This window comes from Cryptomeria japonica, unplaced genomic scaffold (assembly GCF_030272615.1).
Source record: "Cryptomeria japonica unplaced genomic scaffold, Sugi_1.0 HiC_scaffold_42, whole genome shotgun sequence".
Classification (NCBI taxonomy): domain Eukaryota; kingdom Viridiplantae; phylum Streptophyta; class Pinopsida; order Cupressales; family Cupressaceae; genus Cryptomeria; species Cryptomeria japonica.
Window position 1 is genome coordinate 271,679 of NW_026728864.1, and position 13,322 is coordinate 285,000.

A 13,322-nucleotide genomic window follows, 5' to 3' on the forward strand; every position below is an offset into this window, starting at 1 on the left:
GCTAGACGGGGGCTCGAATCGAATCGCCTAGGCGGCCACAACAACGACGTGTTGGATCGACTACCAGTGCCAAACCATTCAGCAAGACTAGTCTGTGTCGAGGCCGGATAGAGATTCTCAGAGAGCGCCCGTATAGCATTTAGGAGACCTGCCGCGTCCCTCACACTCGACAAATGGTGGTGCACGTTTATAAATCCGAGCGATCCCAACCCTTTCAAGCACCAACATCGGTCGAGATAGAGGGGCACGGAGGGGGCTGCGTGAGACAACACAGTCCCCTATATAAGTTATTTGTCCGATTCTCACACATCCGAAGAATGGTCATCAAATCGGACAACAGCCCAAACTTCCGACTTCCGTCCCAGAAAGCCCAAGAGCTATCTAAAACGTTCATGGCCGGAACTCGATCGCGGCTATACCAGTCCGCCAAGCAACCCAAAAGCTAGACTGGAGCTCTAGTCGAATCACCTCTGTGGCCATTGCAAGGACGTGTTGGAGCGACTACCATTGCCGAACCATTCCGCAGGTCGAGTCCATACCAAGGCCGCATAGAGATTCACGATGAGCTCCTGCATAGCAATCAGGAGACTTGCCGTGTCCATCACAATCGATAAATCCTGGTGCAAGATTTTTGCATCCGAGCGCTCCAACCAGTCGAGCACCAGCATCAATCGACATAAACGGGCACGGGGGGAGGATGCTCGAGAACACTACCTCCCCTATATAAGTTATTTGTCCGATTCTCAAGCAGCCGAAGTCTGGTCATCGAATCGGGTCAAAGACCACAACTTCCGACTTTACCCACAATGCAAGTCATCGAATCGAACATCGGCCCCCGAGTCGGACTCCATGCGTATGTCAGGTCATCGGACCCAAATTCCGCCTTCCTGCGCATGGCGGGCCATCAATATCAACTCGGTCATCGGACCCAAACTCCGCCTTTCTGCGCATGGCACGCCTTCAAATCGGTCATCGGACCCAAATTCCGCCTTCCTGTGCATGGCGGGCCATCAACATCAACTCGGTCATCGGACCCAAATTCCGCCTTTCTGCGCATGGCACGCCATCAACTCGGTCATCGGACCCAAATTCCGCCTTCCTGCGCATGGCAGGTCATCGGACACAAATTCAGACCTCGCCAATATGCCTACGTATCGAATCGGTCATCGGACCCAACTTCCGACTTCATCCATACTGTAGGGTCTTTGAGGTTGGCGCGGTGCGCTCAACCCGGGGAGTCGACCCATCGAAGCATACACCTCCCCTATATAAGCTATTTGTCCGATTCCCACACCTGTGTAGTTTGCACCTCTGACCAGGACATCGACCCCAACTTCCGAACTCGACTGCAACGACGGCACCAGCGCCTTGGTGCGCACCTTGCGACGCACAGTCCCAACATTCGCCTTCCTGCACATGGCAGGTCATCGGACCCAAATTCCGACCTCGCGAGTATGCCTACATATCGAATCGGTCATCGGACACAACTTCCGACTTCATCCATACCGTAGGGTCTTTGAGGTTGGCGCGGTGCGCTCAACCCGGGGAGTCGACCCAACGAAGCATACACCTCCCCTATATAAGCTATTTGTCCGATTCCCACACCTGTGTAGTTTGCACCTCCGATCAGGACATCGACCCCAACTTCCGAACTCGCCTGCAACGACCGAACCAGCGCCTTGGTGCGCACCTTGCAACGCACAGTGCCAACATTCGCCTTCCTGCACATGGCAGGTCATCGGACCCAAATTCCGACCTCGCGAGTATGCCTACATATCGAATCGGTCATCGGACCCAACTTCCGACTTCATCCATACCGTAGGGTCTTTGAGGTTGGCGCGGTGCGCTCAACCCGGGGAGTCGACCCAACGAAGCATACACCTCCCCTATATAAGCTATTTGTCCGATTCCCACACCTGTGTAGCTTGCACCTCCGATCAGGACATCGACCCCAACTTCCGAACTCGACTAAAAAGACCGCACCAGCACCTTGGTGTGCACCTTGCAACGCACAGTGCCAACATTCGCCTTCCTGCACATGGCAGGTCATCGGACCCAAATTCCGACCTCATGAGCATACCTACTAATCGAATCGGTCATCGGACCCAACTTCCGACTTCATCCATACCGTAGGGTCTTTGAGGTTGGCGCGGTGCGCTCAACCTGGGGAGTCGACCCATCGAAGCATACACCTCCCCTATATAAGCTATTTGTCCGATTCCGACACCTGTGTAGTTTGCACCTCCGCTCAGGACATCGACCCCAACTTCCGAACTCGCCTGCAACGACCGAACCAGCGCCTTGGTGCGCACCAAAAGTGCGCACTTTTGGAGGGCACTTTTGTGCGCTCCAAAGGTGCGCACTTTTGGAGGGCACTTTTGTGCGCTCCAAAGGTGCGCACTTTTGGAGGGCACTTTTTGGAGGGCACTTTTGTGCGCTCCAAAGGTGCGCACTTTTGGAGGGCACTTTTTGGAGGGCACTTTTCTGCGCTCCAAAGGTGCGCACTTTTGGAGGGCACTTTTTGGAGGGCACTTTTCTGCGCTCCAAAGGTGCGCACTTTTGGAGGGCACTTTTTGGAGGGCACTTTTCTGCGCTCCAAAGGTGCGCACTTTTGGAGGGCACTTTTTGGAGGGCACTTTTCTGCGCTCCAAAGGTGCGCACTTTTGGAGGGCACTTTTGTGCACTCCAAAGGTGCACACTTTTGGAGGGCACTTTTTGGAGGGCACTTTTCTGCACTCCAAAGGTGCGCACTTTTGGAGGGCACTTTTTGGAGGGCACTTTTGTGCGCTCCAAAGGTGCGCACTTTTGGAGGGCACTTTTTGGAGGGCACTTTTGTGCGCTCCAAAGGTGCGCACTTTTGGAGGGCACTTTTGTGCACTCCAAAGGTGCGCACTTTTGGAGGGCACTTTTCCTGCGCTCCAAAGGTGCACACCTAGGTGAGCACCTTCGACCACACCTTGTAGCACACCAAACTCTGACTTTCGACTTCATCCGCAATGCAGGGTCTTTGAGGTTGGCGCAATGCGCACAACCAGGGGAGTCGACCCATCAAACCCAACACCTCCCCTATATAAGCTATTTGTCTGATTCTCATACATGCGTAGCCTGCAGGAGCAATTAGGACATCGACCCCAACTTTCGGCTTCTAAACGAAAACAAGGTCTTTGAGGTTGGTGTAATGCGAACAACTAGGGGAGTCAACCCATCAAACCCAACACCTCCCCTATATAAGCTATTTGTCTGATTCTCATACATGTGTAGTCTACAGGAGCAATTAGGACATCGACCCCAACTTTTGACTTCTTAACGAAAACAAGGTCTTTGAGGTTGACGTAATGCGCACAACCAGGGGAGTCGACCCATCAAACCCAACACCTCCCCTATATAAGCTATTTGTCCGATTCTCATACATGTGTAGCCTACAGGAGCCATTAGGACATTGACCCCAACTTTTGACTTCTTAACGAAAACAAGGTCTTTGAGGTTGGCGTAATGCGCACAACCAAGGGAGTTGACCCATCAAACCCAACACCTCCCCTATATAAGCTATTTGTCTGATTCTCATACATGTGTAGCCTGCAACAACGATTAGGACATCCACCCCAACTTCTGAATTCGTCTGCGTTGACCGCACCAAAGGTGCACGCCTTGGTGCTCACCAAAATCCGACTTCCGACTTCTTCTGCTATGCGGGGTCTTTGAGGTTGGCGCAGTGCGCACAACCAGGGGAGTCAACCCACCGAATGCAACACCTCCCCTATATAAGCTATTTGTCTGATTCTCATACATGCGTAGACTGCAGCAATGATTAGGACATCCACCCCAACTTTTGACTTCTTAAACAAGACAGGGTCTTTGAAGTTGGTGCAGTGCACACAACCAGGGGAGTCGACCCATCAAACGCAACACCTCCCCTATATAAAGCTATTTGTCCGATTCTCATACGTGTAGTCTGCAGCAGCGATTAGGACATCGACCCCAACTTCCGAATTCGTTTGCATTGACCGCACCAAAGGTGCACGCCTTGGTGTGCACCTTGGAGTGCACTTTGGTGCTCACCTCGGTGCACACTTTGGTGTGCACCTCGGTGTGCACCAAAGGTGCGCACCTTGGAGCGCACCAAAGGTGTACACTTTGGAGCGCACCACATAGGGTCTTTGAGAGGTTGGCGCAGTGCGCACACCAAGGTGGGTGTTGAGGTGCGTGCCGAGGTGGGTGGGTGCTAGGGTGCGCTCCATGGTGGGTGCCAGGGTGGGTGCGTGCTAGGGTGGATTCCAAAGAGGGTCATAGGGTGGGTGCCAAGGTGGGTTGGTGATATAGTGGGTTCAAAGGTGGGTACTAGGGTGGGTTCCAAGGTGGGTCACAAGTTGGGTGCCAGGATGCGTGGGTGTTAGGTTGGGTGCCAAGGTGGGCTCCTGCGTGGGTGGGTGCTAGGGTGGGTTTCAAGGTGGACGCGAGGGCGGGTGCCAAGGTGGGTAACAAGTTGGGTGTTAGGATGGGTGAGTGCTAGAGTGGGTGCCAAGGTGGGTGGGTGCTAAGGTGGATGCCAAGGTGGTTCACAGGGTGGGTGGGTTCTAGGGTGAGTTCCAAGGTGGGTCACAGGTTTAGTGCTAGGGTGCGTGTCAAGGCGGGTGTCGAGGTGCCTGGGTGCTAGGGTGTGGATGCCAATGTGGGTCATAGGGTGGGTACTAGGGTGGGCTGCAATGTGGGTGCCAAGGTGGGTAACATGCTCGGTTGGTTCTAAATTGGGTGTCAGGGTGGGTGTGCACCCACCTTGCCCGAGGTGGGTGCCAAGGTGCCAGTGTGGGTGGGTGCTAAGGTGGATGCCAAGGTGGGTGAGAAGGTGGGTGATAGGTTGAGTGGTAGGATGGGTGGGTGCCAAGATGGGTCACAGGGTGGGTGCAAGGGTGGGTAGGTGCTAGGGTTGGTGTCAGGGTGGGTGGGTGCTAGGTTGGGTTCCAAGGTGGGTGCGAGGGTGAGTGTCAAGGTGGGTCACAGGTTAGGTGCTAGGATGGGTGAGTGCTAGGGTGCAAAGGTGCCAGGGTGGGTGCTAGGATGGGTCGATGCTAGGGTGAGTGGCAAGGTGGGTCCACAAGTGTCAAGGTGGGTGCCGAGGTGGGTGCCAACTTGGGTTCCAAGGTGGGTGCCAAGTGGGCGACTGCTATGGTGGATGCCAAGGTGGGTCACGGGGTGGGTGCCAAGTTGCTAGGTTGTGTTCCAAGGTGGGTGCCAACGTGGCTGCTAGGGTGCGTGGGTTAAAGGGTGTGTCACAACGTGGGTGCCAGGATGGGTGCGCACCCACACTGGCCAAGACGGGTGCAAGGTTGGGTTCCAAGCCCGGTCACAGGCTGGGTGCTAGGATGGGTGGGTGCCAAGGTGGGCACCAGGGTGGGTGCACCCACCCTGGCCAAGGTGGGTCACGGGGTGGGTCCTAGGGTGGGTAACGGGGTGGGTACTAAGGTGCGTGCCAAGGTGGGTCATGGGGTGGGTGCCAAGGTGGGCACCAGGGTGGGTGTGCACCAACCCTAGCCAGGGTAGGTCACGGGGTGGTTGTCGGGGTGGGCGTCAAGGAGCCAAGGTGGGTGGCAAGTAGCCAAGTTGCGTGCCAAGGTGGGTGTCGGGGTGGGTGCCAAGGATCCAAGGTGGGTGCCAAGGAACCAAGGTGGGTGTCTGGGTGGGTGCCGAGGTGGGAGCCAGGGTGGGTCCCAAGGTGAGTGCAAAGGTGGGTGCCAGGGTCAAGGTGAGTGCCAATGTGGGTTCCAAGGTGCCAGGGTCAGGGTGAGTGCCAATGTGGGTTCAAAGGTGCTAAGTTGGGTGCGAGGTTGGGTGCGAGGGTGGGTGGGTGCCAAGGTGTGCTAGGTGGAAGCCCGGGTGGGTCGGCATCCCATGGGTGTCGAGTTGGGTGCCTGATGGGTGCTTCTTGTCAAGTTTTAGTCGTCGGGACTCATTTCGAGCCTTAGAGGTCGTTTCTTGTCCGGTTGCCCTGTCTTCGACCTGGGAACCCAATTTTGGTCCTCGGGTCCCATTTTTTTTTGTCTCGCATCCCACTTTTGGCCTGTGGCCTTTTCGGGGTCGATTCTCGTTTTGGGCATCAGAGCATGTTTCTTCTCCTAAAACCCAATATTTGTTTATTAAGTCTCGGAACACATTTTTGTTCTCGTGGACCCATCATGGGTCTTGGAACGCATTTGTGGTCCTTGGGTCCCATTTTGCATCCCGAAACTTGTGTTTTGGTGCTTGATCCCTATTTTGGGTGCCCACCTTGCACCAAGTGCGCACCCGGGGCAAACCGAGCGCCTTGGTGCACCGGGGCAAGATCGAGCGTGCACCCGAGGCGCCCCGAACATGCACCAAGGTGCACTCGGCCCACATGTGAGCGCAGGTCGTTGCGCCCGAGGTGGTGTGTGGGCACCGCGTTGCAGACGGGACACTGCACGCACACGACGCCCCGTCCAGGTGCACGCACGTAGGCCGGGCCGGGTGCACACCCGACGCCCTAGCAAGGTGCGCGCACCCGGGCAGGGCTCACACTTGGCGAACGGGGCGCACTTCGCGAGGGAGGGTGTGCACCTCGACGGGGGTGGGTGGCCGGGGTGGATTCGCACGTGGGTCGCGGTTTGCTAAGTACACACTGCGACAAGCTCATAACGGGTGCGATCATACCAGCGTTAGTGCACCGGATCCCATCAGAACTCCGCAGTTAAGCGCGCTTGGGCCGGAGTAGTACTGGGATGGGTGACCTCCCGGGAAGTCCCGGTGTTGCACCCTTTTTTAGTTTTTCGCCGGGCGTCGCAATGCTATTTGAATAAACCTTTTGCCCGTTTGCGTTCTCGTCGGGGCCGGGCCGGGCCGGGGTGCGCTGCCCGCACTACCGCGCGCGCGGGGGCGACACCGAGCGCGCACCCGAGGCGCCCCGAGCACACAGGCCACGGTGCAACCCGGGCGTTGTGCGCGCACCCCGGTGCGCCCGAGGTGCTGCGCGCGCACCCAGGTGAAATCGGTGTGCACCTCGGCCAGTGCGCGCTCGGTCGAGTCGCGCACGTTGGCCAAGGTGCACGGTGATGTTTCTTACTCTAAGGTTCCGCACCAGACGCCCGGGACAGGTGAGCGAAGCTGGGCGGGGCCGGGTGCGCGGCCGGGGCAGGTGCACGCAGCTGGAGAGAGCTTTGGAGCACACCAGAGGTGCGCACCTTGGAGCACACTTCGGAGCGCACCAATGATGCGCTCCATTCAAAAGTTTCCTGAAAAGGCAAAAAAAGTTGAGATTATAGAATTTCCCACTTGAGAGATTGTAAAAAAAAAAAATTTAAAATGAAGGAAACGCGGGTGCCAAGGTGTGCGCGCCCGGGTGCGCAGCCCAGCCAAGGTGTGCGCACCAAGGCGCCCACCCTGGCGAAGGTGCACGCAAGGTGCGCACCCGAGGCAAACCGGACAATTAACCCAACTTTCGACTTCGCGCGCACCTGCGCACCTTGGAGCGCACTTCGGAGCGCTCCTTGGTGCGCACCAATCTTGGGCACCTCGGAGTGCACCATGGCGCCCACCAAGGTGCGCACCCGGGGCAAACCGAGCTCCGACTTCGTGCGCACCTTGGAGCGCACGAAAGGTGCGCACCATGGCGCCCACCAAGGTGCGCAGCCCAGCCAAGGCGTGCGCATCAAGGTGCGCACCCTGGCGAAGGTGCGCACCCGGGGCAAACCGAGCTCCGACTTCGTGCGCACCTTGGAGCGCACAAAGGGTGCGCAACCCAGCCAAGGTGTGCGCACCCCGGGCAAACCGAGCTCCGAATCGTGCGCACCTTGGAGCACACTTCGGAGCCCTCCTTGGTGCGCACCGATGTTGCGCACCTCGGAGCGCACCCGGGGAAAACAATGCAATTAACCCGACTTTCGACTTCGTGGGCACCTCGGAGCGCTCTCGGGTTCGCACCTCGGAGCACACCGAGGTGCGCACCTTTGATGCGCTGCCTTCACCAATTTCCAGAAAAGGCAAGAAAACATTGAGAAGGTGTGCGCACCGAGGTGCCCACCCTGGCGAAGGTGCACGCGAGGTGCGCACCCGGGGCAAACCGGGCTCCGACTTCGTGCACGCCATGCTGCGCACCTTGGAGGGCCATGGTGCGCACCTTGGAGCACACTTCGGAGCGCTCAATGGTGCCCAACCCAGCCAAGGTGCCCACCGCGGCGAAGGTGCACGCGAGGTGCGCACCCGGGGCAAACCGGGCTCCGACTTCGTGCACGCCGCACCTTGGAGCACACTTCGGAGCGCTCCTTGGTGCGCACCAGGGCGCGCAACCCAGCCGAGGTGCCCACCCCGGCGAAGGTGCACGCGGGGTGCGCACCCGGGGCAAACCGGGCTCCGACTTCGTGCACGCCATGGTGCCCACCGCGGCGAAGGTGCACGCGAGGTGCGCACCCGGGGCAAACCGGGCTCCGACTTCGTGCACGCCGCACCTTGGAGCACACTTCGGAGCGCTCCTTGGTGCGCACCAGGGCGCGCAACCCAGCCGAGGTGCCCACCCCGGCGAAGGTGCACGCGAGGTGCGCACCCGGGGCAAACCGGGCTCCGACTTCGTGCACGCCATGGTGCCCACCGCGGCGAAGGTGCACGCGAGGTGCGCACCCGGGGCAAACCGGGCTCCGACTTCGTGCACGCCGCACCTTGGAGCACACTTCGGAGCGCTCCTTGGTGCGCACCATGGTGCCCACCAGGGCGCGCAACCCCGCCGAAGGTGCACGCGAGGTGCGCACCCGGGGCAAACCGGGCTCCGACTTCGTGCACGCCGCACCTTGGAGCACACTTCGGAGCGCTCCTTGGTGCGCACCAGGGCGCGCAACCCCGCCGAAGGTGCACGCGAGGTGCGCACCCGGGGCAAACCGGGCTCCGACTTCGTGCACGCCATGGTGCGCACCAGGGTGCCCACCGCGGCGAAGGTGCGCACCCGGGGCAAACCGGGCTCCGACTTCGTGCACGCCGCACCTTGGAGCACACTTCGGAGCGCTCCTTGGTGCGCACCAGGGCGCGCAACCCAGCCGAGGTGCCCACCCCGGCGAAGGTGCACGCGAGGTGCGCACCCGGGGCAAACCGGGCTCCGACTTCGTGCACGCCATGGTGCCCACCGCGGCGAAGGTGCGCACCCGGGGCAAACCGGGCTAGGACTTCGTGCACGCCGCACCTTGGAGCACACTTCGGAGCGCTCCTTGGTGCGCACCATGGTGCCCACCAGGCCGCGCAACCCAGCCAAGGTGTGCGCACCAAGGTGCACGCGAGGTGCGCACCCGGGGCAAACCGGGGTCCGGCTTCGTGCACGCCGCACCTTGGAGCACACATCGGGGCGCTCCCGGGTTCGCACCGGCGTTGCGCACCGTGGTGGGCACCTCGGAGCGCACCGTGGTGGGCACCTCGGAGCACACCAAGGTGGGCAGCGAGGTGCGCACCTTTGATGCGATGCCTTCACTAATTTCCATAAAAGGCAAAAAAAAACGAGATTTTAAAATTTCCGTTTTGAAAGATAGTGAGAAAAAGGGAATGCTGGTGCCATCTTGAGCCCGCCCTGGTGCGCAGCCCAGCCAAGGTGTGCGCACCAAGGTGCCCACCCTGGCGAAGGTGCGCGCCCGGGCAATTAACCCAACTTCCAACTTCGCGCGCGCCAGGGTGGGAGCGCACCCAACAACCGGGCCTGGGAAGAGCCAATGCGAGAAACCCCACCAAACGCTCTGACAAAAAAAGAGGGGGCGCTCCAGTAACCCCGCTTCGGAGCGCACCCTGGGCAAACCCAGCCAGGGTGCCCACCCCGGCCAAGGTGCAGGCGAGGTGCGCACCCGGGGCAAACCGGGCTCCGACAACGTGCACGCCGCACCTTGGAGCACACTTCGTAGCGCTCCCGGGTGCGCACCTCAGAGCACACCAAGGTGGGCAGCGAGGTGCGCACCTTTGATGCGCTGCCTTCACTAATTTCCAGAAAAGGCAAAAAAAAGAGGAGATTTTAAAATTTCCGTTTTGAAAGATAGTGAAAAAAACGGAACGCGGGTGCCATCTTGAGCCCGCCCTGGTGCACAGCCCAGGTAAGGTGCCCACCCTGGCAAAGGTGCGCACCCGGGCAATTAACCCTACTTCCGACTTCGTGCGCGCCAGGGTGGCAACCGGGCCTGGGAAGAGCCAATGCGAGAAACCCCACCAAACGCTCCGACAAAAAAAGAGGCGGCGCTCCAATAACCCCGCTTCGGAGCGCAGCCGGGGCAAACCCAGCCAAGGTGCCCACCCCGACGAAGGTGCACGCGAGGTGCGCACCCGGGGCAAACCGGGCTCCGACAACGTGCACGCAGCACCTTGGAGCACACTTCGAAGCACTCCCGGGTGCCCACCGGCGTTGCGCACCGTGGTGGGCAGCGAGGTGCGCACCTTTGATGCGCTGCCTTCACTAATTTCCAGAAAAGGCAAAAAAAAATGAGATTTTAAAATTTCCGTTTTGAAAGATAGTGAAAAAAACGGAACGCGGGTGCCATCTTGAGCCCGCCCTGGTGCGCAGCCCAGGCAAGGCATGCGCACCAAGGTGCCCACCCGCGGTGCACACCCGGGGCAAACCGGGCTCCGACTTCGTGCAGGCCGCACCTTGGAGCACACTTCGGAGCGCTCCTTGGTGCGCACCATGGTGCCCACCAGGGCGCACCCGGGGCAAACCGGGCTCCGACTTCGTGCACGCCGCACCTTGGAGCACACATCGGAGCGCTCCCAGGTTCGCACCAGCGTTGCGCACCTTTGATGCGCTGCCTTCACTAATTTCCAGAAAAGGCAAAAAAAAACGATATTTTAAAATTTCCGTTCTGAAAGATAGTGAAAAAAACGGAACGCGGGTGCCATCTTGAGCCCTTCCTGGTGCGCAGCCCAGGCAAGTTGTGCGCACCAAGGTGCCCACCCTGGCGGAGGTGCGCGCCCGGGGCAAACCGGGCTCCGACTTCGTGCACTGCATGGTGCCCACCAAGGCGCGCAACCCAGCCAAGGTGCCCACCGCAGCGAAGGTGCACGCGAGGTGCGCACCCGAGGTGCACACCCGGGGCAAACCGAGCTCCGACTTCGTGCACGCCGCACCTTGGAGCACACTTCAGAGCGCTCCTTGGTGCGCACCAGGGCGCGCAACCCAGCCAAGGTGCTCACCCCGGCGAAGGTGCACGCGAGGTGCGCACCCGGGGCAAGCCGGGCTCGGACTTCGTGCACGCCGCACCTTGGAGCACACATCGGAGCGCTCCCGGGTTCGCACCAGCATTGCGCACCTTTGATGCGCTGCCTTCACTAATTTCCAGAAAAGGCAAAAAAAAAAAAAAAACGAGATTTTAAAATTTCCGTTTTGAAAGATAGTGAAAAAAACGGAACGCGGGTGCCATCTTGAGCCCGCCCTGGTGTGCAGCCCAGGCAAGTTGTGCGCACCAAGGCACCCACCCTGGCCAAGGTGGGTCACGGGGTGGGTCCTAGGGTGGGTAACGGGGTGGGTACTAAGGTGCGTGCCAAGGTGGGTCATGGGGTGGGTGCCAAGGTGGGCACCAGGGTGGGTGTGCACCAACCCTAGCCAGGGTAGGTCACGGGGTGGTTGTCGGGGTGGGCGTCAAGGAGCCAAGGTGGGTGGCAAGTAGCCAAGTTGCGTGCCAAGGTGGGTGTCGGGGTGGGTGCCAAGGATCCAAGGTGGGTGCCAAGGAACCAAGGTGGGTGTCTGGGTGGGTGCCGAGGTGGGAGCCAGGGTGGGTCCCAAGGTGAGTGCAAAGGTGGGTGCCAGGGTCAAGGTGAGTGCCAATGTGGGTTCCAAGGTGCCAGGGTCAGGGTGAGTGCCAATGTGGGTTCAAAGGTGCTAAGTTGGGTGCGAGGTTGGGTGCGAGGGTGGGTGGGTGCCAAGGTGTGCTAGGTGGAAGCCCGGGTGGGTCGGCATCCCATGGGTGTCGAGTTGGGTGCCTGATGGGTGCTTCTTGTCAAGTTTTAGTCGTCGGGACTCATTTCGAGCCTTAGAGGTCGTTTCTTGTCCGGTTGCCCTGTCTTCGACCTGGGAACCCAATTTTGGTCCTCGGGTCCCATTTTTTTTTGTCTCGCATCCCACTTTTGGCCTGTGGCCTTTTCGGGGTCGATTCTCGTTTTGGGCATCAGAGCATGTTTCTTCTCCTAAAACCCAATATTTGTTTATTAAGTCTCGGAACACATTTTTGTTCTCGTGGACCCATCATGGGTCTTGGAACGCATTTGTGGTCCTTGGGTCCCATTTTGCATCCCGAAACTTGTGTTTTGGTGCTTGATCCCTATTTTGGGTGCCCACCTTGCACCAAGTGCGCACCCGGGGCAAACCGAGCGCCTTGGTGCACCGGGGCAAGATCGAACGTGCACCCGAGGCGCCCCGAACATGCACCAAGGTGCACTCGGCCCACATGTGAGCGCAGGTCGTTGCGCCCGAGGTGGTGTGTGGGCACCGCGTTGCAGACGGGACACTGCACGCACACGACGCCCCGTCCAGGTGCACGCACGTAGGCCGGGCCGGGTGCACACCCGACGCCCTAGCAAGGTGCGCGCACCCGGGCAGGGCTCACACTTGGCGAACGGGGCGCACTTCGCGAGGGAGGGTGTGCACCTCGACGGGGGTGGGTGGCCGGGGTGGATTCGCACGTGGGTCGCGGTTTGCTAAGTACACACTGCGACAAGCTCATAACGGGTGCGATCATACCAGCGTTAGTGCACCGGATCCCATCAGAACTCCGCAGTTAAGCGCGCTTGGGCCGGAGTAGTACTGGGATGGGTGACCTCCCGGGAAGTCCCGGTGTTGCACCCTTTCTTAGTTTTTCGCCGGGCGTCGCAATGCTATTTGAATAAACCTTTTGCCCGTTTGCGTTCTCGTCGGGGCCGGGCCGGGCCGGGGTGCGCTGCCCGCACTACCGCGCGCGCGGGGGGCGACACCGAGCGCGCACCCGAGGCGCCCCGAGCACACAGGCCACGGTGCAACCCGGGCGTTGTGCGCGCACCCCGGTGCGCCCGAGGTGCTGCGCGCGCACCCAGGTGAAATCGGTGTGCACCTCGGCCAGTGCGCGCTCGGTCGAGTCGCGCACGTTGGCCAAGGTGCACGGTGATGTTTCTTACTCTAAGGTTCCGCACCAGACGCCCGGGACAGGTGAGCGAAGCTGGGCGGGGCCGGGTGCGCGGCCGGGGCAGGTGCACGCAGCTGGAGAGAGCTTTGGAGCACACCAGAGGTGCGCACCTTGGAGCACACTTCGGAGCGCACCAATGATGCGCTCCATTCAAAAGTTTCCTGAAAAGGCAAAAAAAGTTGAGATTATAGAATTTCCCACTTGAGA

The 13,322-nt window shown here is 59.8% G+C and overlaps 2 non-coding genes across 2 annotated transcripts; both read left to right on the top strand.

Annotated features, from left to right (window-relative positions):
- The first annotated feature begins 6,649 nt into the window (after positions 1 to 6,649).
- On the top strand, positions 6,650 to 6,768 carry LOC131862377 (5S ribosomal RNA). The gene has a single exon (XR_009361393.1). It is a non-coding gene; the product is annotated as a 5S ribosomal RNA (ribosomal RNA).
- Positions 6,769 to 12,683: 5,915 nt separating this feature from the next.
- Positions 12,684 to 12,802, top strand: LOC131862378 (5S ribosomal RNA). The gene has a single exon (XR_009361394.1). It is a non-coding gene; the product is annotated as a 5S ribosomal RNA (ribosomal RNA).
- The last annotated feature ends 520 nt before the right edge of the window (positions 12,803 to 13,322 follow it).